This window comes from Crotalus tigris, unplaced genomic scaffold (assembly GCF_016545835.1).
Source record: "Crotalus tigris isolate CLP2741 ecotype Arizona unplaced genomic scaffold, ASM1654583v1 scf7180000017765.3138416, whole genome shotgun sequence".
Taxonomy (NCBI): Eukaryota; Metazoa; Chordata; class Lepidosauria; order Squamata; family Viperidae; genus Crotalus; species Crotalus tigris.
The window spans coordinates 927,121-953,090 of record NW_024096620.1 but is presented as its reverse complement, the minus strand read 5'-3'; the positions used below and the strand labels follow the sequence as shown (position 1 = coordinate 953,090).

The 25,970-nt window shown below is 35.9% G+C and overlaps 1 long non-coding RNA gene across 1 annotated transcript; it reads left to right on the top strand.

The window, feature by feature from the left end:
* Window positions 1-4,376: 4,376 nt before the first annotated feature.
* On the top strand, window positions 4,377-25,565 carry LOC120307134. The gene is made up of 4 exons (XR_005556456.1): window positions 4,377-4,490; window positions 4,792-4,868; window positions 16,263-16,370; window positions 24,677-25,565. It is a non-coding gene; the product is annotated as an uncharacterized LOC120307134 (long non-coding RNA).
* Window positions 25,566-25,970: the final 405 nt, after the last annotated feature.

Genomic DNA, 25,970 nt, shown 5'->3' with positions numbered 1-25,970 from the left:
TGAATTTTATGCCAGTGTGTGATTTGACAGCATCCACACCCAAATGGTCCATATCCAACTCCACCAGATAATGCATATTATCTCTGGCACATTGCATCCCACTCCTGTGCATCGGTTATATCAGTACTTAGCAACATCATACCATTCTACATTAGAACACAACAAGCTCTCATTCAGCTTTGGTCAAGGATGCTGAACAAGGCCTTCCTTGTACATCAGGTCAATGCACAGCCCATCACAAGACTGAAATCCCACAGGCCAGCATGGAAAACAGCTATTCGCCTAATATCTACTCAGTTTAACCCCGAGAATGTTTGGAGAGAGGAATGGTCCCAGGTACCTTCTTGTGGCCTGAACCATTAGTGATGCCTGTACCAAACCACCTGGTTTTGACCTGCCTCATTCTATTTGGACAAAATTGAACAGAATTAGATGTGACACTGGAAAAAGTGCCTCTACCCTGTATCAGTGGGGTTTGAAAGATTTCCCTTGTTGCAGTTGTGATATGCAAACTATTAAACATATTGTGCAAGATTACCCACAATGTGCATTCTCTGGTTCCCTAGAAGATCTGCATGAAACAATACCAGTGGCGATTGCCTCCAAAATTGAATTGGGCATCCAGTTATGAGCCCACTGCCATATCCCCATAAACAGTTTGTATATAATTACATGGATTGTATGTAGATGTTTATTTCTCTTTTGTCATGTTCTCATTATACACTAAATAAATAACTACTCTTAAATGGGGGTGGATTACCTTATCTAAGATTAAAGATAGAAAATCCCCCAATCTGTGAGACTCTAAACATCCAAAGCCATTTAATCTTGGTAGGATTAAGTCAGAGTCAGTTCCTTTCCATTCAGGCCTGCATAGTCTCTAGGCATTGGAGCAGGACCCTGACAGTCTTACTTCATCAATCTGAGTTCAAAAGATATGACTGGCTATCATCAGCACATTGCATTTTCCTGATCTATGAGGTGAAGTATTAAGTGTTTAGAATCTCATATTAAAGTACTGTAATGATTTAGGTTGACTCTGCCACCCTGACAGTTAATTTAAAAATACCAGTGTAGCGACTTCCGGTTCCGGTTTGTGGCATTCCTAGTCGCCCGGGGAAACTCATCAGCTAGCTTTCCTTCCGCCGGTTGACCCTTATACGGGTTGAAAGTCGCCCTGGAGGGTGCAACTTCCATCGAGGAGGCTTCAGCTCAGCTGAAGAGGAGTGGCGGCTCCTCCAGCTGTCCGGGCGATCTCTGAGGGCCGACGGAGAAGAAGATCGGCCGATCACCCTGCCGCTTCAAACCGCAAGTCAAAGAATATCTAAGTTGTAAGAACCCCTGTGGTGAATCCGGGTGAGACTTTTCCTTGTTACTTTCTCTACTTTACTTTGCTTTTGGAACCTGTAAGAGCCTTGTTGGAATTATTTCCCTGACTTGAGAAGGCAGCTTTTACATCTTTGGGAAAGAAGGCTTTTTTAAAAACTATATCTTATTTTCATACTTTTTGGGATACAGAAAATTCTCTCTCCTTTTTTTCTAAGAATTGTACTATCATCTGATGTTGGAAGATTATTTCTTCTTTCATACTATACTTTTAAAGACTGGAAAAGACTTTTTCTTAACCTACTGAGGACATCTAGTGGCGAAAATTTAACATTGTAATTTCTGGTTATTGTTTGGAAAGTTTTGACCTCCAAATTATTTTTGAAAAAAGATAAGCTGTGCAGATGTTGGGAACTGTGGGGGTGGACACTGACTAATCTTTATCAAATACAGTCCCCACAAAAAAGAAAAAAGAGATTTTTTTTCTACTCGCTATTAAAATGGAGGAATCACATCCACAACTAAACTATAATCTTATACTGGAAAGATATATGAGGCCACTGCAGAAATTTGTGCCATATTGAAAGAACCTATTACAGAACTAAAATCCAGAAATCTCATGTCAAACATTCAAATGGATGCTCAGACTACATCTGACTATTTGACAAATCAAAACATACTAGAAAAGGAATTAACAGAGATAAAAGAGGAACTCATCATACTTTACAAATCTTTCATTTGTAACCTTGAGGAAAGAGGAAGCAAAGACTGAGATTTGAAACTACAAAGCAATGATATTTTAAGGAGGAGAGAAACAGACACTTGACACAGAGGATGGGACTCTTATTCTTTCAAAGTTCACTGCAAGCAACAAAAATAGATCTACTGGCTGAAAGGGAAGCGTCTTTATGGAAACCTACCTGCCATAGGAAAAAAGCCAGAATTAGATTGAAAAAAGAAATTTAAAATGGTGTAATGGAATAAAAGGCAACGCTGGATTTATGGACTGTTTTAAGGATCAAGGCTGATACATATTTTAAACAGATTAAGAATGTACTGGATCTGTGTATTCATGTAGTGAATAATAGATTCAATTTGATGAAAATCATTATGTATTGGAATTGAAAAAATGATGACTATTTAGATTGGATAGTTTCAATAATCAATGGAGTGTTTTAAATTAGTAAGATGACCTTTTTGTGTGACAACAAAGATGTGATAAGGCATGATAAGTAATTGGAGAAAATTTGAATTCTGTTTAATGAACCTGAATGAATTAAGGTTTAATACTATTTTGTTATTTTAAAGAGATGGATTGATTGTGGGATTATATATGTATAGGGTTGATTAATACTTTATTGCTATTAGGATATTTACTGTGTTATGGAAGAAGAAACAAATGAGATTGGTGATAAAATGAGGGATGTGAGAGATTAAGAATTAGAATTGATAATTTGTTGTTTTAAAGCTAAATTATGGTAATTGTAAACTGATAAAGTTATAAAACAGGTTTAGCAGTTATAGAAATTTAAAATAGAAATGGCATATTTTAAATGTATTATGTTATTTGAGGGAAATAGAGAGGGGATAGCGAAATGTATTGTGCTGAGCTGTTTATATATGTCTTTACTTTTGAATATTTGACCACCCAAACACCACAGTGGGTCTTGAATACTTTTTCTTAAGAAATTAAAAAACTAATAAAATGTGTTAAAAAAATACCAGTGTAGCTACATGTTATATTAACACGAAGTTTAATCCTGTGACAATCATACTGTGTCTAAATATTTACAGAATTTGTACCTTGTATGCAAAATATAAGCTATATAATATCTAATGTCTCTATAAAAGTAAGCCTCATGCTTCCAAAGATAGATATTTTCATTTTCTTTAATTAGCATGGACACAATATCAATGCAGTAATTAATGCTTCTCAAGGTTTTAGTCTATTCCTTCATCAGTAGGCAAGGGTAGTTTGATCTCATATAGACATAGATGTAATAATTAAGCTGGTATATGCTGTCATTTTAATAAATCATAATGCTCCAATTTTCTTTCTTCCATTAAATTGTATCTGATTCCCAGAAACTGCCTATACAAGTCCCAGACAAACCATTGCTTCCTCCCTAAGGCACACAGAAAGTGACTGGCCCAAGGCCACTCAATTGGCTTTGTGCCAAAGGTGGAACTGGAACTCATGGTTTTCTGGATTCTAGCCTGATGCCTTAATCACCACACCAAACTGGCTCCACTATAATGCATGATAAATATTTTAGTAGCTCATTTACTAACACCGTAACTAACTCAATGGACTGAAATAGAATAACTCCATGATCGAAACATATTGTTTTGTGATTCCTTGGCATCACAAAATCTACTGCCCCCGAAAAAATGCTTGGGCCAAAATAATTATCAAGTTCTCCATTTATCTTTCAAAGCAAGCTAACAGCATATTTACCAAAGTTCTATGCCACACATTAAAATTTGCCTGATGGATTGGTTGTGTTAATTCATTTTTTAAAGAAAAAGAAAAGAAAATTAATTATTTAAAATAATTACAGTGCTATGCAACTGGTTTTATAGCTGACCCAGAAGATTTCTGGGTATGCAGGATATTTTATTATAGAAAAATGAAAGATAATACCACATTTTGTATTGCATCAACCCAAATGCCAAACTGACCTGAGCTAGATTGTTTAATGCTACCTGATCGAGAGCCATTCAGGCAGAGCTACTGGCCTCTGACATTGTACCAGTTTAAATGGATTTACTATAACAGGCCTTCATCTGCCATTCAGAATGTTTCCCAAAATGGTTGCCTATTAACAGCCATTCCATTCAACTGTTACAGAGATAAAGGCAGGGTGCAGAGTCTACTCCATTGAGTTAGTTATGATCAGACTCCTCATTTTTCTCTGTATTTCTGCTATTCTTTCTTAGGAAGGGTAGACAGTGCAAGCCACTACTTTTGTTCAGCAAAGAGACTGGCTGCATTTTAGTTTTTAGTTTTTATAAACTTCATTTTCTCAGATTTCCTAGTTTATTAGCTACACGTACCGAATGAGATAAATTCAATTTTAAATGACCTTTCAAATTAGTTTGGTACCTACACTCCACGTTTGATTACAGTTGGAATGCACTTTGCAGCCCATTATTACTGATTGGTAATCTTTGAATATCTCAGGATATGCTTTGGAAATTCAGTCAGAGAATAACAGATTTTCATTTTTGCCAATGTCAGGTCCAATCTGCCTCACTAACCAAGCACTTGTAGAAGAGAGATGGCAAGGACCAACCAATTGTCCATATTATGATAGACTATGCTTTCTGACGTTTATCTACATCTCTGCCAGATTCAGATTAGGGATCAGCAGCAACTAGTTCCATTTGTACTCTTCCATGATCCTTTTGCTATCTTAATCTTAAAAAACACTTTACTAATCCTTGGCTGTTTTCCCATAGCAGAGATCTGAAAGACTCATTGGACTTGGCACTGAAATAAAATATGATCTTTTGTTGTCAAAAATCTACAGAAAAATAATGTAAGTATTGGAGTCCCACTTTTAAAAATATTGAAAAAGTAAATCCTAAAATTTGATTAAGACAGGAATAATCTTTGTTTTTCTTGAATGATGAAAATAACAAAATTAAATTGCCAATTATTTGAGCAATTTTTCATTTTGGGTCAATGAAAATGAAATAGTAAGTATGGAATAGTAGTTTCCAGTTTCGGCATTTGCACTAGTGAGAGTATTAAAAAGTTCTGCAGTTTCCCTTATGGTTAGACTTCCTTTCTTGCTTGCATTGCTCAAGTACTGAGCTATTTGCTATCCACCAATATTTCTTCAGAAATTTGGAGTCAACTCAATCTCTCAAGAAATATTTGCTTTTCATTAGCTTCTATCTATTTCTGAGTTTTTATGATTGATTATAGTTGATTTATATTTTCCATTCAGTAATCTAAAATAAATAATTAAAAAGGATGTCAGCTGTCATTTAAATGTTCTCTTCCCTGTAATTGTCAATTATCACAAGAGAATTATATAATTTTAAAAATAGATAGCTAAGATACATGTTATTATTTTTCCTGCAACAATCTTTTTCCTTTTGTATTACTTTATTAGAGCATGTTAGTAAGGGCAAGATTCTCCTGCTTTTAATTTCTGTTCAGTACTTAAAAATAATAGATCCTATATAAATGTGAAAAATAATTGTTATTTGGGCTTGGGTCAGGTTGTCCTGTTTTTACAGCGCATTATGCAAAAGCGTCTTTCTGGGCTATATATAAACACTGATTAGTCCACTAATCTACTAGTTGATAAACTGAGCACAGTAAGATTAAATAAGTTTCACAGATTTATGAACTTTCTCCATGAAAATGTGGCTGTATTTCAAAAATTCTTAATATTGCTCTGTGCTCTACATTCTGCATATGCAGAAGATAGTATGCAATATTTGTTTGTCTGTTTCTACATTTGTACCCGACTTCTCCTTCAGAGGTTCAAGGCAATATACTACGCACAACACACAATAACAGACAGATAAGATTGATTAAGCTAAGAAAGAATGGCCAGTTCCAAATCATTCAAGAAGCTTCCCTAACTAAGCAAAGACTTGATTTAAATCATCTTGATCCTAGTCTGACAACTATTCCCACTTGCTACATTCAAACCATAGCAAAATTCCCAATACCATCTATGGCTACTATGAACATGTAAAAAGTATTTTAAATGACATTATTTAATATTCCAGAATTCAAACAGACCAGTTTCTCTTCACTTCCTCTTCCTACCTAGAGAGCTTGATTTAATAACAATAAAATCAATTCCTCTTGGCTTCTTGTCCAATGCCATCTTGGCAAATGAAGGACCTGAAACAAAGGTTAAAAGCTCACTTGTGCTTCCTCTAATCATATAAGTTTACAGGAGACCTCCTTCATCAATGGCAAAGCCAACATCCAATATGCTGATGGTGTCTTCCCAGAGAAGTGGAAGTAAAGGGAGATTGATATTTATTGCATGTTTTTTGCTCTTCCCAATTTTGTTTTCAACATCTTGCACTGAAACCATTGACTATGCTGATAGTTAATTTATCCTATTGCAAAGCTGGTATAGATTGCCCAATGATTTGGGTGAGAGTACCTGAAGTAAAATCCAATAAGTAACTCTCCTTGGAAGTAAAAATCATGGAAATAAAAACAGCACAATGATAAGCTGTAATTTTGCTCCTCTTTCATTAATTCTAAGTCAGCTGCTGGAGGCAGGTACTTTATTTCCCAATGTTAGGTTTGGCCATAGCTTAGCAGTATTGTAGTAGTGCCTGATCCAAATGTTGTAGCCCTGCTGAAAAGTTGTGAGGTTCTTCTCAAACTTTTAAAAGTTGTTGAAAACTCACTGAAGGTCCCACATATTTGAGGGAACAGGGCAATAAGGCAAAGGTGGAGAGTGGGGAGGTTGCATGCCTGCAAATGTTTCATCAGAATATTCTTCTAATATTTGCTCAATTTAAAACAGTTATTTCCTCCCTCTAAAATGAAGGAAAGAAGGATGAAACTGAGACAGAACTCAAACTGTCAAGAGTTTAATTTAGCTCAAGCTGTATAATTACAAAATAACCTACATATATGTGGCATATTATTATACTCTTATGTTGATTTATTTGAACTGAATACCAGTAGTAAATGGCATACTTAAAAAATAACTTCCCCAAAAGTCACAGATGCAATTAATACGCAAGGATAAGAAAGCCATAAGGCAAAAATAAAGCTACTTTCAGAAAATGAGTGTTTTATCAAACAAATAATATAAATTTACAATAAAAAATGCGAATAAATAATGTAAAGAAAAGTTTTAAGGAGTATATCTGTAATAATGTTAAAAACATCATTATCATCATCCTTAATGTATTTGAAGCAGTTAACCAATTAGACAATTAGACAAATGGTTGGAGCATTCAGTAATAAGAAAGCAAGTAAATTATTATATGATAAGGAGAATGCAAGGAACTGAATGAGTTCATTGAATTTTTCTTTGGGCAGATATAGGACATATATATCTTGGTAGCTGCATATTATGTTCTGACCACATGATACTTCCCTTAAATACTAGTGACTGTAAAGCAGGGCAGAGCAGCACCTGGCAGGTGGTATGCATATGACTGGTTGAAAAGCACTATGAAAACAGTATTACAAAAGTGTAAAAGTGGATGAGGTGAAGCAGTGGCAGCGCCACACAGGCGCTGCGTGAGGTATTGCCAGGGTCCTGCTGAGAGCCCAGGATCAGTGTGCACAACTCCAGCTGATTGGCGGCAGCCTTGGGAGTGGCAGGCAGTCCCACGGAGTCTTCAGGCAGGGATTCAACTGGTGCTGTGCAAAGCGTTGCCTGGGTCCTGCTGAGAGCCCAGGATCAGCGGGCACAGCTCCAGTTGATTGTTGGCAGCCTTGGGGGTGGCAGGCAGCACAATGCAATCTTCAGGCAGAGATTCAACTGGAGGTGCACAAGGCATTGCCTGGGTCCTGCTGAGAGCCCAGGATCAGCGTGCACAGCTCCAGCTGATTGGGGGTGGCAGACAGCCTCATGCAGTCTTCAGGCAGAGATTCAGCTGAAGCTGTCCAAGGTGTTGCCTGCTGAGAGCTCAGGATCAGCACATGCAGTTACAGCTGATCGGCGCTTCTAGAGCTCCCAGAAGAGAAAAGGAGGCAGGGAAGAGAGAGGAAAGGCTATAAAAGGAGCAGGTTTTGATGGGAGAGGGAGAGAAAAAAAAGACAAAGGGGGGAGGAAGAGAAGGGGATGGCAAAAGAGAGACAGAAATGCAGAGTCTCGAGGAGTGCAGTCAGCTGGAGGTGCACCGAAGAGAAAAGTGGGAGAGAAGAGACGATACAAAAGAAGGAGATGAAGAGAAGAGAGAATATAAAAGAAGAAGGAGGGGAGAAAAGAAAGGATATAAAAGGGGGAGAGAAGAGGATATAAAAGGGAGAGAGAAGAGATGATATAAAAGAAGGGAGAGAAGAGAGGATACTAAAAAGGGGAGGAAAGAAGAAAGGATATAAAAGAAAGGGGGAGAGAGAAGAGGATATAAAAGGGGAGAGAAGAGAGGATATAAAAGAAGGAGAGAAGAGAGGATATAAAAGGAGGGGTGAAAAATTTGTTAAATGAGTTTTGCCCCATTTTATGACATTTTTGCCACATTTGTTAAGTGAATCACTGCGGTTCTTTTTTTTATTGAAAGTTTTTTAAATTTTACAAAACAAATCCCCTCCCCAACCCCCCCCACCCTCCCATACCCTCCCCCACCTCCCCAAACCTCCCAAACCCTCCCCCAACCTTCCCAGAGCTGAGTACAGGCTTAATTAAAATTTTTCAGAAAAAGAAAAGAAAAACTTAAAACACATATAAATCCTAAACAAATCTAAATACATTAAATTAAATAGGTTATCTTCTCTAAAAAATAATAATTGCAATCATTAAACACATTATAATATACTCTAAACATTTTCTAGTATCATACTTATATTATTATCCATCATTCTGTATAAACTCCCTCCAAAACATAAATTTAAACATTACTTTCTTTGAATATCTATACCTACAATATAAAATCTAATCTCTCCCTCTTTCTTTATCCTAGAACACAAAAATAAGCATATAAACCTTCATTATCCATTAAAACTAAATATTCTTTGAATACTTAAACTAAATACTTAAACTTAAACTTCTTATCTAAGATTTTCATTCAATCTCCATAATCTTCTCTCCTATCAAAAAAAAAAAACTTAAAAGACATATAAATCCTAAACAAATCTAGGTACATTTAATTAAACAAGTTATCTTCTCTTAAATAATAATAATAATAATAAAAAACCCCAATCATTAAACACATTATAATATACTCTGAACCTTTTCATATCATACTTATGTTATTATCCATCATTCTTTATAAACTCCCTCCAAAACACAAATTTGAACATTACTTAAAACATTAGAATTCCCTTATACACATTTAAATCTTTACCAATAACAAATTCCATCCACAATAAACACATTCCTTATCAGTCTCTCTTGTCCATAAACCATTAAAATCCCCTTATACACATTTAAATCTTTACCAATAACAAATTCCATTCACAATAAACACATTCCTTATCAGTCTCTTTTGTCCATAAACCTCAAAAGAAGTGCTTTGAAAACTGCCCTTAAAGCTAACTCCAAAAAGTTTGTAAATCTTGCTTCTCCCACAGACTCAGTACTCTTTTGAATACTTAAACTAAGTACTTAAATTTAAACTTCTTATCTAGAATTTTCATTCGATCTCCATCCTTGTCAGTCTCTCTTATCCATAAATCTCGAAAGAAGTGCTTTGAAGTCTGCCCTTAAAGGTAGCTCCAAAAAGTTTATAAATCCTGCTTCTCCCGCAGACTCAGGAGCCAATACTTGTGAGGCTTCCTTAAACTCCTTCTTCTGTTGCTCTTTTTCTTTACGATTATATGTTGCATGAGTTGTCCTCTGCTCCTTCATCTCGACTTGTTGAGGCCCCTCAAACTGAGATTTCCCATTTTTCATTAATATAGGCTCTTCAGACTGCAATTCTACCCTTAAAGGTTGCTCCAAAAAATTTATAAATCCTACTTCTCCCGCAGATTCAGAAACCAATAGTTGTGAGGCTTCCTTAACCTTCTTCTGTTGCTCCTTTTCTTTACAGTTATATGTTGCACAGGTTATCCTCTGCTCCTCCATCTCAACTTGTTGAGGCCCCTCAAACTGAGGTTTCCCAATTTTCATAAGTATAGGCTCTTCAGACTGCAATTCTACCTTCTTTTCTTCCAAAGCTTTAAACTTAATAGATGGCGATGAACATACCCCCAGGACCGAAGTATAAAAGTCTTTTGCTTGAGAAACAGTATTAAGTCTATAACATATCCCCAGGTAATTCACCACCATTCCAATCGGAACATCCCATCTGAACAAGATTCGTCTCTTTTTAAGTTCATCTGCTAAAAAAGCAAACTCCTTTCTTCTTCTTAAAATTTTAGATGGGATCTCCTTTAGAATTATAACATCTTGTAAAGCAATTTGAAATCTCTTCTTATAAAAAGCTTGTATAATTTCGTTGCGCAGGGATCTTTTCCCAAAGTAAATTACCACATCTCTTGGCAAATTCTTTTGCACTGCCACCACAGAGTTAACTCTAAATAATTTTTCAATTTCACTAAGTATTTCCTCTTTTTCTTTATTCAAAATCACAGCAAAGTCCTTTGCAACCATCTCTCTCAGATCTCCTTGCACAGACTCTCCCAAACCTCTGATTCTTAAGGCATATTCCATTTGTCTATATTGAAGCATAAGAATCTCATTTTCCATTTCTTTTTCCATGCTTTCAAATTTTCCCTCCATCAGTTCCACTTTTTCTGGTACCTCTTCTACCCGAGAGTTCAGCTTTTCAAGAACAGAGGCAACTCCTTTTAGAGCCAAAACTATCTCTTGCCTCAAAATCTTATTATTTTCCTCTAAAATCTCTTTCATTTCTGCCCTAATTTGAGATATAACATTTCCCATCATATCTTGCAAATCCTTCACAATTATTGGCTGTACCAAGGAAGAGGGTGAAGCTATTGATTTAGGTTGTTGCACTGATGATAACACCGAAGAAGAAACCACCTTAGGAGCTGTAGGAATTACTGGACGCTTTGGAGCCATCTTAAAAAAAATCTTTACTCCTTCTTAAAAATTACAAAAATTAAGCAAAAGAAAAAGAGAGATTAAGTCCAAAAAAATTCAAAAAATCCTTCAAAAGGAGATCATTATAACAAAAAGATACTGAACGCTTTGGAGCCATCTTAGAAAAATCTTTACTCCTTCTTAAAAGTTACAAAAATTAAACAAAAGAAAAAGAGAGATTAACTCCAAAAAATCAAAAAATCCTTCAAAAGGAGATCATTATAATAAAAAGAAAGGAGTTAAAAAAAGAAAAGGGAAGAAGAAAAAAATAATTAAATAGAAAAAATCCATTCCATTTTTTTAAAAGTACAAAAAGCAAAACAAAGAAGTTAAACAAAAATAATAATGCTTCTAAAATCCAAACCCAACATCAAAATCAAATCCACATTCCGTTCCAATCATTAAAAAAAAGGAAAAGGATAAAAAAAAAACACCAAAAAGCCTGCCGATCGCCATTCTACCTTCCCCCCCCCAAAAAAACCCCGAAAGGCTTGCCGATCGCCATTTTACTTTCCCTTTCAACAAAAGGAAAAAAAAATAAAAAGAGGGAATATAAAAGTAAAAGTAAATCTTTAAACTTAAAATCCAAATAAAATCAAAGAAAGCAAAAGCTAAATCCTCTACTCAGCTCTGTCCGCCTCTAAAAAAAACTCACCAGATCACTTTAATCGCGGAGGTGGTTGCAGCGGCTTGTTTTGTCCCTAGGGACAAAAGCAGCTGGGAAGCGGAGACAGTCTGAACTCCGTGTGAGCACTCCTCTCACCCCCCCCAAAAAGCCTTAGGGGTGCATGAGAGTGGCTCTACCACTATTCAGACAACCCTCTTCCCCCCCCTTTGCCCGGGAGGGGGATTTTGAACTGCTGAACAGCTGATGGCCGCTGTTCATAGCGATTCAAACACTTACCCAGGAGAACGGCTACAAAGTAGCCGCCATCGCGCGCGCAGATCCACCGGAAGAATCATCACTGCGGTTCTTAAATTAGTAACATGGTTGTTAAGTGAATCTGGTTTCCCTATTGATTTTGGTTGTCAGAAGGTTGCAAAAGGGAATCACATGATCCTGGGACAATGTGACCATTATAAATATGAATTAGTTGCCAAGCATCTGAATGTAAATCACATGACCCTGGAGATGGTGCAACAGTCATAAGTGGGAAAAATGTCATAAGTCACTTTTTTCAGTGCTGTTGTAACTTTGAACAGTCACTAAGTGAACTGTTGTAAGTCAAGGACTACCTGTACTTTTATCAGTTTTTTCCTTTTGTTTTTTTGTTTTGGTCTTCAAGTTTTTGACACCTTGCTAGGGGACTGGTGGTACTCGAATAATGCCATATCCTAAAAGTGGTACAATCGGTGAAAAGGTTGAAAAGCCCTGCTGTAGAGCAACAGAGATCTATAGCTCTTCTGATTTGCTTATGACCTTCCAAGATTCATCTGGATCTATTTATTTATTTAGTCTTTTTTATAAGTTGTCTTAGCCTACCGGCTCTATGCACTTTACACTATATTGCAGTACAAGAAAACCATTAGTCAAATATAATAATATAGCATCATACTGACAATTCCCATGCAACTGCTAGCTAATTCAGCCACAACATGTTATAATATAACATTATTGAAGTATTTTAAAGTCATCTGGAATTTTATTCACTTATTTGCTTACTATATTTTTACTCTACTTATTTCCCAGAGGCCCATGGCAGTGCACAGTTAAAATGAAAACACTTTACTATTCAATATTCAAAAAAAAAAAATATTAAGCAAAACTATTTTTAAAAATGACAGTTTGTCATCCAATGAAAAATTGTCAGTCCTTAAAATGTCCTTCTGAATAGGTTACCTAAAGCTTAAAAGGAGCCATCCAGATCTCCTACAGGAGACTATACCAAAAGAGGCGATGTTGTCACACAAAAATACTTTCAATCTAAGGAAGAACCCATAGTATGTTCACTCAGTCAACACATTAGACATCTAGGATTCAGTTGTAGTAGATCAGTGGTTCTCAACCTGTGGGTCGGGACCCCATTTGGGGTCGAACGACCATTTCACAGGGGTTGCCAAACAACGCAGTCCTCCATTTTTTCCCCCATTTTCCTTAGCTGTGCTACTCCCTTTTATTCTATTGGCTTTTGAAAGCCAATAGAATAGACTCTCTGAATAGAGTAATTCTATTGGCTTTCCAAAGCCAATAGGAATTGTCCAGGCTGTCTCTGCCCTGCTGAGCCCACCAAAAGTCCCATTCTGCAAACGGTGCTGCACCAGTTGAGTAGTCCTTGACTTACGACCGGTTGAGTAGTCCTCGACTTACGACCGGTTGGGGGTCGCGGCATTAAAAAGGTTGAGAACCACTGTAGTAGATAGTTCTGCGGGTATTAAGTGACTTTATAGGACAACACGAAGCACTTTGTTACATGAAAACCTACTAGCAATGAATACAATTAAGACATAGATACAGATAGTTCTTGACCTACAACAGTTCATTTAGTGACCATTCAAAGTTACAAGGGCACTGAAAAAAGTGACTTATGACTATTTTTCACACAACCATTGCAATATCCCCACATTCACGTGATCAAAATTCAGACCTGATTCATATTTATGATGGTTGCAATGTCCCAGGGTCAAGAGATCACCTTTTGTGGCCTTCTGACAAGCAAAGTTAATGGGAAAGCCAGATGTACTTAACAACTGTATTACTGTGACTCAATTGCAGTGATTCACTTAACAACTATGGCAAGAAAGGTAGTAAAATGGGGCAAAATTCACTTAACAGCTGCCTTGCGTAGCAGCAGAAATTTTTGGCTCAATGTAGTCATAAGTTGAGGACAACCAGCATATGTGAGTCATAGTTCTAACTTACTAACATGAAATCTGCTGCCTGTCAACTACAGTTTCTAGATAATCTTCAAAGGCTGCCTTGTGTGGAACACATTACAGTAAACTAATCAGGAGTGATAAAGGTATGTGTCACTGTAGCCAAGGCTTCCATTCCCAGGCAAACCCACAACTGGTATACCATTCCAGCCAAAGCTGGGCAAAGGCTTCCTAGCTAAGATTTCCACCTGCCTATCAAGAAGTATTCATTATACTGGTAGAATGCTTTGAGTCCTGCTCCTTCAATGGCAGCACTATCTCATTCATAATAATTACTACCTTGAAATCCACAAGATGGAATGATTGACAGATTATTGCAAAACCATACCACTCCCATTTCCATGGATCCTGTCCATGTGGAATCAAGACCTGATCAAACTTGAACCATCTTATAATAATTTGTTACTCAAACTCTTCATAGCAGCATGTGGATATTGTGGAATTTCAAGATCAAGATTCTAAGAGTGTTGCAGCACTGTTTGTTGATACACTAAGGGAGGAGTTTCCAGCCACTTCTCACCTCCTTGATTGGACAAACAAGTGTTCATCCCCCATGTAAGAGCAGTCATATCTATCAATTTAATTGGAAAACAGGCTCAAATGTGCCTCATTTTATTGTGAGATACCAGTCTTGTTAGATACCAGCATCTAACCAAGGACTGGTACCATATAAGTGATTTTATCCACCAAACACTTGCCAAAAATACCCACAAAAGTCAGCCACAAAAGTTCCTCAAAGCCACTATTCCCCAAAAGGATATGAGTTATTTTAAATCAACTTATAGATGAACAAATGCTTTGGAATTCTTACTCATATACAGTAGAATGCATTTTTAATAGTACTCATTGTATGATTTCATAATCTCTGAAGCAATATTTTATAGTTGGTTCCAATGGGTTAGTCTTAAGATTTCTACTAAAATATGTATACAAAAATCTAAAGACTAATCATGTCCAGCTTGCATATTTTAAACTGAGAACAGTAATTTGCTTTCATAAAATTAGTTAAACACTGTTTTCTTCCTCTTTAGTTATTCTTTCATATGATTGAATTCCTACTAAATGTCTCATATATTATTTAATGTTTTATTTTCTTCTTTTTCTTTGTACAAGTCTCCATAGTATAAATATTTCAATAGGCAGCCTCACTCCTAAACCTTCTATATATTGCAGGAACTGGTTTTTCCTCTAAAGATAAGCTCTTATAAATGTATAAAGTTTTACTGAAACCATTTTGTAATTTGTTACATTGCCATAATAGTTGGAGGAGAAGCAAGATAAATAGTAGAAATGCCTTATTACCATTGTGATTACCTATTTTTTAGCCATTTCCTTTGAAAAATCAATCTTCTTATATTTTTGGACCAGTGGAATTTTCCAGTGAATACTACTGGACATTAAAAGAGTTTTTCAAAGTAATATAAATCAGACAAGGAATATTATTGTTAGCTTTTAAAATAAAAAACACACAAAATCTGTAGTGGTATTTTTATTCTGTAGAGAGGAGGACTGGTTCATACATGACTCCTGGGGGTGTCACAGTATTTGTTCAATGCAAACACAATTATTTCTGCTACCTACTATTTACAGAACAAGGTACAGCATATTTTCTTTCATTCTGCAGTCCAATTCCACTGCCATCTCCTTTTGCTAACCAAACTCATTGGTACTGAAAGAAAAGCATAGCCAATTCAAAATAAATCATAATGATAATCTTGGATTATCCCAATCCCTGGTAAAGCATTGCTTGCACATCCCAGCATCTAGAGTTTTAAAAAGTTTTTGCATAATCTCTAGAGAGGAAAAATGAAAAACTGCCTAGCTCAAGCAAAATTTAAAGACAAGAATTCATTAAAAAGGTCAGCTGAATAGGATAGTAGAAGGGCATCTGCAACAATGGTAACTGACTTCATAATGGCAATCATGATCAGTTAATTGAAGTCCACCCCTTATTAACATTGGTCACATACATTGAATGTATGTCCATAGAGAGCAGATTAAATAGACTGAAGACATCTATCAAGAGAGAAAGAAGAAAGCTAGAGCTACCAGCTGCAAGTGCAATCATAGTTTTCTTATTGAGAATACAACAACTAATCTAACCCCCATTAAAAATTCATAGAAGTTATTTATTCACTAGAAAGAAAGGAGGAGTGAATACCTCCCACAAAAACAAAGAATACAAATTTGCATAAAACCTGACTGTTGATTTATATGGATAGAGAGCATATTTGGACAAAAATATTTGTCTCAATATATTGAAAAAACTGGGACCAGGAGACTTGCATTCTGTATGCTTTAGTGTGATTTCAGTGCTAAATTACTTAGTCATTTGTCTTATGTAAACAGATTGAAGAAATTGGGAATACTGTTTCACTTGGGAAGACTGCGGAGTGATATGATGTCACTTTTAGAAAGAGTCCCACACAGAAGAAAGTCAAGACATATTCTCCATTGGTAAGAGTTTAAGACATGGAATAATGGACTAAAATAACAGGAAGTGAGATTTCAACTCAATGTCATAGGGGCAGAGGGAGAGAAGGAGAGCAATTTGACAGGAGAACTGATTATTCAGAGAGATGAGGAGGCCTTCTTTTCTAGTAGTGTTAACTGAAGACTAAACAACCATTGTGGTAGAGAGTGGAGGAGATGCTTTTAATTTCAGTTTGTGTATTGAGCATTGGACTGTATTCAAGCCCTTTGAAAGTTATCATTCTGATTGTTGAATAATTCATGCAAAGAACTTGGCTTATATTTGGTTATTCATTCAGAGTATAACATGAACTGGATATTACATTTAGTCATTTTAGGACTAAAATCAACAATTCAAAATTTAAAAACCATTTTTTTAAAAAAAATCAGGGAACTTCTCTCGCTAGATCTTTATCCATTAAGTTTAATGGAGAAAGCAAATAATTGTTTTGACAGTAACCTACAAATTAGCATTAATTTTCCATTTTCTCATTCTACAGGAAACAAATATTTACAAATGCAAGCTTTCAGTTTAACCTTCATCAGACATCCCTTTTCCCCAGACAAAGTATGTTTGTATTTATTGCAAGAGTTTAATGAGAACAAAATTGCAAGCCATACTTCCTTACTCTAGAAAATATTCACAAAGGGTATGCTAATGAAATTATGTAAAGTAATTAACTTCACAATTTCCCACATTCAAAATTGATACATCTTCTTTGCCTGCTATTATTTGCTTGTCATTCTGTTTTTCCACTGTTTGGTTTTAAAGAAATGCTCCCCTCCTTTTCTAAGTTATTATTTGGTTATTTTGTAGGATTCCCAACATAATTTGAAAAATTGCAATTCTTCTATTATATATAGTATATATTTCCCCAAATATGCTCTCCATGTGCAGTTCGATTCTGCTGCAAATAGTTCACCTGATGTTAGATGATTTTACTTTCTTATAAAATATCTTATATCAAAATATAAGTTACACAGTAACTTATAAAGTATATCAACAGCATGGGATGTCAGGTAGCCATTTATACATCATAAAAAGAGCACAACAGTTAAATGTTTCTGTTAAATCCTTCGTTTAATGGCGAATGAAGATCACACATGGTTTCTCCTTCTGCTCACTCCAACAACAACCATGAGACTCTCAGGTCTCTGCTTTTGTGTCCGGATCCCTGGGCAAAATGGTTCGCGCATGTGCACAAGGCTGACGCTGCTCAGTCTGGTCCCGGGCAGCTTGCAGCAACCCCGGGACCATAGCAATGTCCCGAGCCTGCTTTTGCAGGCTCAGGACACAATAGTTTCCAAGTTAAAAAGTGTATAAGCAGAATTCATCTTATTATAAAAGGGAAGATGGCAACTGAGTTGTTTTTCTGTGTAGCCTGTTCTTCAGGCATAAACTATTGATAGACAAGTCCATGGATTTTTTGAGAAATAACTAGTTCTCTCTTCAATTTATTTACTGAGTGATGAGTAAAAAAAAGTTAATTCCACAAACATAAGTAGAGGGCAGATCTCACCAAATTAAAGGTGGTAGCTGTGATTGTGCAGTCAAAATTCTGGCCTGTTTTTATGCGTATCACACGTTACTTTTTTGAGCCTTTTCTGCCCTCTCACATCCTTGTTCAAAAATTTATCTATACCTTATAGCAATCTAACCATTTCACCATTATGTCTGTTACTGGCAGAAAGAAAAAAGTGGCATTTTAAATACAATATTCTCCAAATGGGCAACTGAAATTTATTAGACCATTGCCAGAGGCAACTTGTGACAATGTTCAGATGATTAATTGGTGAATATAGATGAAAAACACTAAGAATAAAGAATATACAGCTACTAAACAGGTTGTTGATTGGATGTGCTCCAGATTTTTGTACTTATCATTAGACCTTACCAACAAGGCTAGTGGTAAAATATATTACATTTTTAATCTTTTTTTAAAAAAAGGATTATTTTGATTAGTTTTGCACAATATTGATTATGAGTGATTATATGCTATCCGGTTGGTGTTGATTCTTATCAAACACATAGTTTTCCTTCTTGAGAATCTCTGCTAACCAGCTCTTCCCATGATGCAGCTGAATCAACCTGCAACTAAATCCATTCACCTTGCTGCTGATTGTTCTGTCCTCTTTCTTTCCACCTTTTTCAGAATTACAGCCTTTTCCAGAGACTAAACAACATATTGAACCAAACTGAAAATTAATCATGTTTAATTACAATTATTTATCCCTGCCCATTGTATAGATTCAGATTGTTTATGATTCAAATTTTCATGTGAACCCACCCATTGTGAAAGTATTGAGCATCGGGAATGCTTCTAATCTGTATGGAAGTTGTTTGTAGATCTATCAGTAGATTCCAATCAACTTTCGCAGTGTATCTAATCTATCTATCATAGCTCCCTATGGTCTCAATCAGAAATCTTCCACTCATCCCATTATTTGATCTTTTTAAGAGAAAACTTCTTTAAAGTGGAGCTTTTAATATATATATTAGGGCTGAAAAGCATTGTTTTGAAGCAAGTCATCCATAAAGATGACTTGATTTTATCGGAAGGGTTTGTTGAATCAAGCTTCATTATGAAATAAGAATTTAAAACATTCCTAATTCCTTGTATAAAATGCTTGAGGAAAGAAGAAGAGGAATTCATATTATAAGTAAACTCTGGTATTTTCAAAACTTAAGTTCTGAATACCACTGAAATATGAATATTGTTCACTCTCTCTACAAGAATGGATAAAATCAACATTTGTGTGATAAACTGATGAAATGCCATGTGGTATTTATTCCAACTGTATCATCACCAAAGCAGGGTTATACTGCATTAAATCTTTTCAAAACTCTCACATCAAGACAGCAATTACTTTATTACTCAATGTACTTACAAGAAGATAAGTAATGACTATTCAGACTAATCTTATGGAAACTCAGTTGATGCTGTGAGGAAGTTTGTTTTGCTATTTTATGGAGGAGTAACATAGAATTACTTGTTTCTTTTTGAACAGTTCTGTTCTCTGCAGTATATAGTACAAAGTTTATTTATTATTATTACATTCAACATTTCTGGTTTTGTGTTTTTACATTAATCCCCCATTTTTCAGAATTTAGGTTTGAGACATATTTGTTTTTTCATGAATGGGAAAATACAAATGATTTAGAGATGTGCATATATAACCAAATAAGTACTTTGAGATTTAGGATGAAGAGGTTTTATGTGCATCTGTAAAGAAATGGATGGAAAAATCCTATGCAGACATGTTGCAGGTCATGTGGACAAGGCCATGAGATTTCCACATATGTATGGTGCTAAAATTCAAAGCCAGATGTGAACAGAAAGCTCATTTTGCACTTGTTACAGCAGCATAGATAGAATGAATCTAAATGATTTAGTTGAACTCAACCAGAATTGGGAGTGGCTGGCTGGGGAAACCTAGGAGTTGACTGGTATAAACATCTTAAAATTGCTGAAGCTGAGGAACACAGTCCAAAGATGGATGGATAGAACTTCATATTTCTTACTTGCTTTTAATGAATTATTGCAGTTAAATGTTATTTACTGGGCCCTATTGTAACATGTGACAGAATGTTACACTCCCTTCATTAGAATCCAGGTATGCTAAATTTTATTTAACTAGATTTGCAGTAATGTCCATCTTTAGTTCAGATATAGACAAAATGTATGTAGATTAACTGATTGAAGAATAATATCCTTATTAGAAAATGAAAGTTATTTAGCAAATGGTAGAAAAATAAGCTATGCAAATCTATTCTGCGTATCCTTGTATTTTGCTAGAGAAAAGCTTGCAATTTTCCTTTTGGATTTCACTCATATCAGCATTAAGCAAGCTATATGATTAAAGTATCAGCAACATGTTAAGAGCAGAAGATCATCTATCCACTTGTTAAAGCTGGGTTAAAATAAAAGCAGATTTAATAGATTATAGGGTTGTGCACTAGAGAAAAAGTTTTGAGTGAATCAATATTTTGAATAGGACACCGGTCCCCAAATTATTCTGGACTTCAGACAAATAACAGCTTCAAATTTCTGTTGCAAAATAATAGAATGTAGCTGACTATAGCAATAGAACCAAATTTGCTTTGTTGCCTTGAGCTATTTTCTTCCTGGAGGAAGCAAAATTTGTTGTAGGATGAAAATATCTAAATCTAGTGTTTCTTGCCTAAAGGATATCTATCATTTCTAACTAGAAATGTTCAGATCAATATAAGTTTGGTCCATTTTCCTGCCCATTCTTCTTCGAACCCCAAATATTACCATACTACACCTTACATTTATTTAATATTTTTTAGAAAACCCATTAAAAATCTGTACCGCTCTCCTCACATTTATCAAATCATCAGAGATATTTTTATGCAACTTCTGTAATGAACTTATCCATTAACATAAATTGCCTCATAAACTGTTTTTAAAATACTAGAATAAAACTTTCCCTGCTGTTGTACTTTACTGCAAGTTTTGTAAATATACAGTTCCTTGATGTAAGCGCCTGTTTACAAAATAACAGCCTCTTCCTATTTCAACAAAATAAGTTATTTTTCACATACAACATTCACAAGCTGGTATTTCTAAACAGATTTTTGAACAGAGACAAATGTTAATTCCCTACTGCTTGCAATCCATTCCATAAATATGCAAGACGCTGACCTGGAGATGAAATTTAGAAGAACATGGAGCAATCGAACATTCCTACAACAAATCCTGGGTTCTTTCTAGGGCAGAAACATATTCCCGTCTTGCCCAATTTAATATTCATAAGCCAGTTTAGCAATAAATCTGTCTCTTTCTTTAAAATGGGATTGGAATGCAAAGCACAAATGAGAACCTTGGAAAGTAAATGCACATTAGAAGTTAATTTACCTGCAAAAGGAAGGCATGCATTTGTCTAAGCAGTAAGTGTAGACAAAGCATAGAGGCCGCAATGTCCATTCTGTGACTACTAAAAACTTCTCTGATGGGATAAATGACACTATCTGGACAATTTGTACCATCTGGTCTTCCTGTTTCAAGCAGCATGTTTATGAATTCCAAAGGATGATAAGCAGCCAGTCTGGTTTCTGTGAACCAAGAACATTATAAGGAAAGGAATTTGTTAAAAACAAAAGTTATATCCATGGCTGGGTCAAAATAAGAGTTCACAAGGTAATCAGGCAGGATACTAAGTGAATGTATGAGATGCAAGCAACACTGATAATGAGTAGTAAGTTGTTTATATCTGCCTGGGATATAAGTTCTAGATGGGGGTGCTAGGCATGGATACTAACAGCTCAATTTCTTTCTGCTGTAAGAGAAATGATTGATCCCTGTGAATCTCTAAACAGCCACGAGTTTGGATCTTGAAACGACAACTGAAAAATACAATTCAGTACCTGGCTATTTAACAGATAACACAACTATTTGGAGCATCACAAATCCATACCATATAAATATATGTTGGAATAGTTATGAACTGTAACTTTGGGCTCTTCCAACTAGAAGACTAGAGTATCAAGCACAATTCATTTCTACTTGACCTTGACATCTGTAACCCACAGAGACTATGTTGATCTTTGCTAGCCCAAATGTTTTCATTCTTACCAGTAATTAATTCTGCATTATATAAGTCAGAGTGGTATTCCTTGTCCTGAGTTGTTAGACTGAATTGAATTCAGTGTCCCTCTCTGCAATAGGAGTGATCTATTTCAGTTATTCCATTTGAACTCACTGTCCAAATCAATTTATACCTGGAGCAGCTTGTACTGGAAATTAAATCAAATGATCTTTGTCACCTCAATTTTTTACTTTATGTGACAATTGGGAATTTCCAGATAGGCAGGTCCTTGGCCTTTCAAAAATGTATTTCTTTTCTTTTTAACAGAATTTTGTAGGCAGCATGAATAAAAACTGAGATTGTAGTTTCTGCTCCAAGTTAAAGAGATGACCTGTAATTTCTAAGTTAGCAATGTTCTCTTAGGTTTCATTAGCTTTTTTGTTTATTGATAATTTTTATATGTTAATTGCTTTCTTCTTTTTCTAAGATACTTTACAAATATAATTGAATGGTGAGATAAAATAGATGTAATTACAATCTAAATGATACAGAAGCGGCTACTTTGCTAAATTAAATGTACCTGAGGCCCTTTTAGATATCCGGAGATCTGTATTTATAAATCCACAAGAGTTAATTCTAGGAAGGGGAGGGATCAATGAGACAAATAATGAGCGATGAACCTAACTAAATTCGTAAGACTTGCCTCTAAAGCACGGGTGTCAAACTTGCCATGTCACATGACGTGTTGTGACATATCGTGACTCTTCTAGCATTGCCAGCAATGGAGTAGGTGCAGCTTCAGTATGATGAAACCAGCCCACAGGCCGGCAGATTGACACCCCTCTCTAAAATCTTCGTCACAGAAAGAGCCCTTACAATCCTTGTAAGCTTTTACTTTAACATGATGGCAAAGGCAATGGACCTTCTTAGATGAAATAAATATTGTATATATACAGTATACACACACACACACACACACACATCAAACTATTCCTTGAAGAATTAGCAACACTTTGCAAAGTGCACAAAGTAAGAAAATAATATTAAACAAAACAAGGGCCTGAGTTAAGAAATATATATACATACATTCATGCACATACATAATAGGTTTACATCAATATTATTCACTACTGAATTTCTTTTCATATAGTTTCTATCCTTGGAAACCATCCACACAGGGTTTGGATGAAGATCCAGAATTAGCTGTCATTCTTGTTCTTGCAGATCAACATATACATATAGCGAGTCTTCACTTAATGACAATAACTGGGTCCAGAATTTCTACTGCTAAGCAATTCAGAATAAAACACATCATGGGACCACATAACTTAGGGATTGCAATCCCACACTCCTTGTTGCTGTCATTAAATGAGGATTGTGGGTTGTTAACTTCCTCATAACTTATTGCCAGTTGCCAATAAATAAGATCAATGGGGAAGCTGGCAAGAATTTGTAAGTCCTGGGTAGCTTGCAAGTAGGCTGGTGGGCAGATAAGTGGCTGCTGAGGTGCACTGCAAGTAGAGATGAATAGGAGTAGCTCTTGTTCGATGCCTGTACCTGTGGCTCACATAGTGCTGCACAAGCATAGCAGGCTCAATAGCTGTTGCAACTCTGCAGCTCTGCACAAGTGCAGTCAGATGGGTGTGCATGCATTATGAAATGCAGATTTAGGGGTGTTCTCATACTCTGTAGGGCTTCTTTGGGAGAAAAAGCTGTGGGAATGGGAGTGACTTATTGGAGTGAATAGCCACCTTCCCTGCCAGCTTCCTGACTGATTTTGCTTGTGTGAAGCTGGCAGGGAAGGTCACAAATGGTGATCATATAATGTTACAACTGTTAAAAGTGTGAGTCATTATAAAGTAATACTGACACTTCACATGATCTTGATTCTGTCACTCTGTTAATGCAGCCTAGGACTGTGTTGGCTTTTTTGGCAGCTGCTGCACACTGCTCTCTCATATTTAAATGATTGTCCACTAGGACTCTAAGATTCCTCTTGCACTTGCTACTGTATTACTGAGCCACCTATTCTATACCTGTGCATTTGTTTTTCTTGCCTAAATGTAGAACCTTACTTTTCTCACCATTACATTTCATTTTGTTAAATATGGCCAAGTTTTCAAGTCTGTCAAGATCCTTCTGTATCTTGAGCCCATCTTCTGGAGCCCCAGCTATTCCTGCCAACTTGGTGTATTCTGCATATTTGATGAGTTCCACTTCTAACCCACTATCTAAATCACTGATAAAGATATTGTGCCTAAGACACAGCCTTAGGCTGCATACATAAATATGAGTCTATTTATAAAATGTTCAGATTTCTTGTGGATAGTTTTAAAAATTCTGTCAACATAAAGAGCTAGAAGTAATTTTCAGATCCTTTGATTCCATATTATTTAGGGCTTTATCATTTAGGGGAAAAATAAATTGTACTTGAAACAGATCCTAAACTGCAGAGCTGCTTCTTTAAATCCTAATCAGTACTTCCAATTTGCTCACTTTTTATAATAATTTGTCTACTATAATTGTTTATCTACCAAGCAATAAACAATGTATATTCCTTCTCTAAATTCAATTCATTAGTTTCAGCAGCTAGACTCTTTAAGAACAATGTATTTGATTTCATTAGGATTGTAGTGAGCATTAACACCTAAACTCCCCATGGCTTTTATGATCAAACAGAGCTCATAGGAGACCAAAATTAATGCTTACAAAATTAATCAATGTCTTCTATAACTTCTTAGGACTTCCAGCTAAAGAGGTTGGATCACTGCAGAGAATGTCCTCAAGTCCCATATTGAATAAGCATCCCTGAAGATGATCACAGTCACTGTTGTTGTTGAGATCAGTTGTCCACAAAGGAGGTTAAAAAAATAAAGTTTCTTTCAAGTCAACTCAGTAATGTTTTTGACCATGATACAGAAGTGATTTGACATTGCTTCCTTCAGGATTTTTTTAAAATTTTTTTCCAGTCTATCCTATAATCCTGGTCTTTTCTAATGGATTCCCATTCAAATACTACCTAAATCTGATTCTGGTATTAACAAGGCCAGATATTTTTATTTCTAATCCACAGCTTAATCCTAAAGATGAACAAAGTAACCACTAACTATTTTTTTAGAATAGAATAGAGCTGGAAGGGACCTTGGAGGTCTTCTAGTCTAGCCCCCTGCTCGAGCATTTGAATACATTACATTGTATTACATTAAACTAGAAAGTGATAGCTTTCATTGTTGAATACTATGCACCATTCCTGTTGTGCATGCTGTGTTCAACCATCAAATGGCTTAAATAAGTAAAATAAATTGTGCCAGCAAAGTGCAAATTTATTACAAGAGCAAGTGTTCTAATTCTACCACATTTCTAAAAACAATGTTTTTAAATTTGAAATAAGGTTACATTCAAGATCCTCCCAGAGGATCTATTTGTTTACAGGGCAGATGTAAACATATGTATAAGTCCCCAACTGTGTAGCGAATCTAAACTCTGTTAGATAGTGACTTATTCCAGCAAATTTCTTCTTAAATTCTGAACTCTCTGTGATAATGGCATTCTTTCTGGCTTTTAACCACAGTTCACATTTAATTTAAGCCAGTGAAAGTAAGGTGATTAACCGTCCTCCTTTAGGGAGGTCAGTCCTCCTTTTGTGAATTCTGTCCTCCCTTGAAAAGTGTCCTCCTATATGTCCTCCTTTTCGATATTTGAAGACTAATCTGCAGGGCTTTTTTTTTTCTCATAGAATGCTCAGAATGGCGTTCCGGCACTTTTCTTTGATGGTTTTTTTTCCAACTTTTGCTTGAGCTGTGCTATTCCCCCTATTGGTTTTCGAAAGCCAATAGGAATTGCTGCTGAGCGCGCCAAAACACTTGGCCGGCAAACTTTGCACATGCAAGTTGTCTGCAGCGAAGGCGAATTGGCAGGAACTTTGCACCCCTCCCTGCTACCCAACTTCACCATCTCCTAGTTAGTCCCGAAGATACCTGGAGGAGACTGGAACAGTAACTTTCTCTTGATCTTCCACCCTGCTAAGGCAATAAT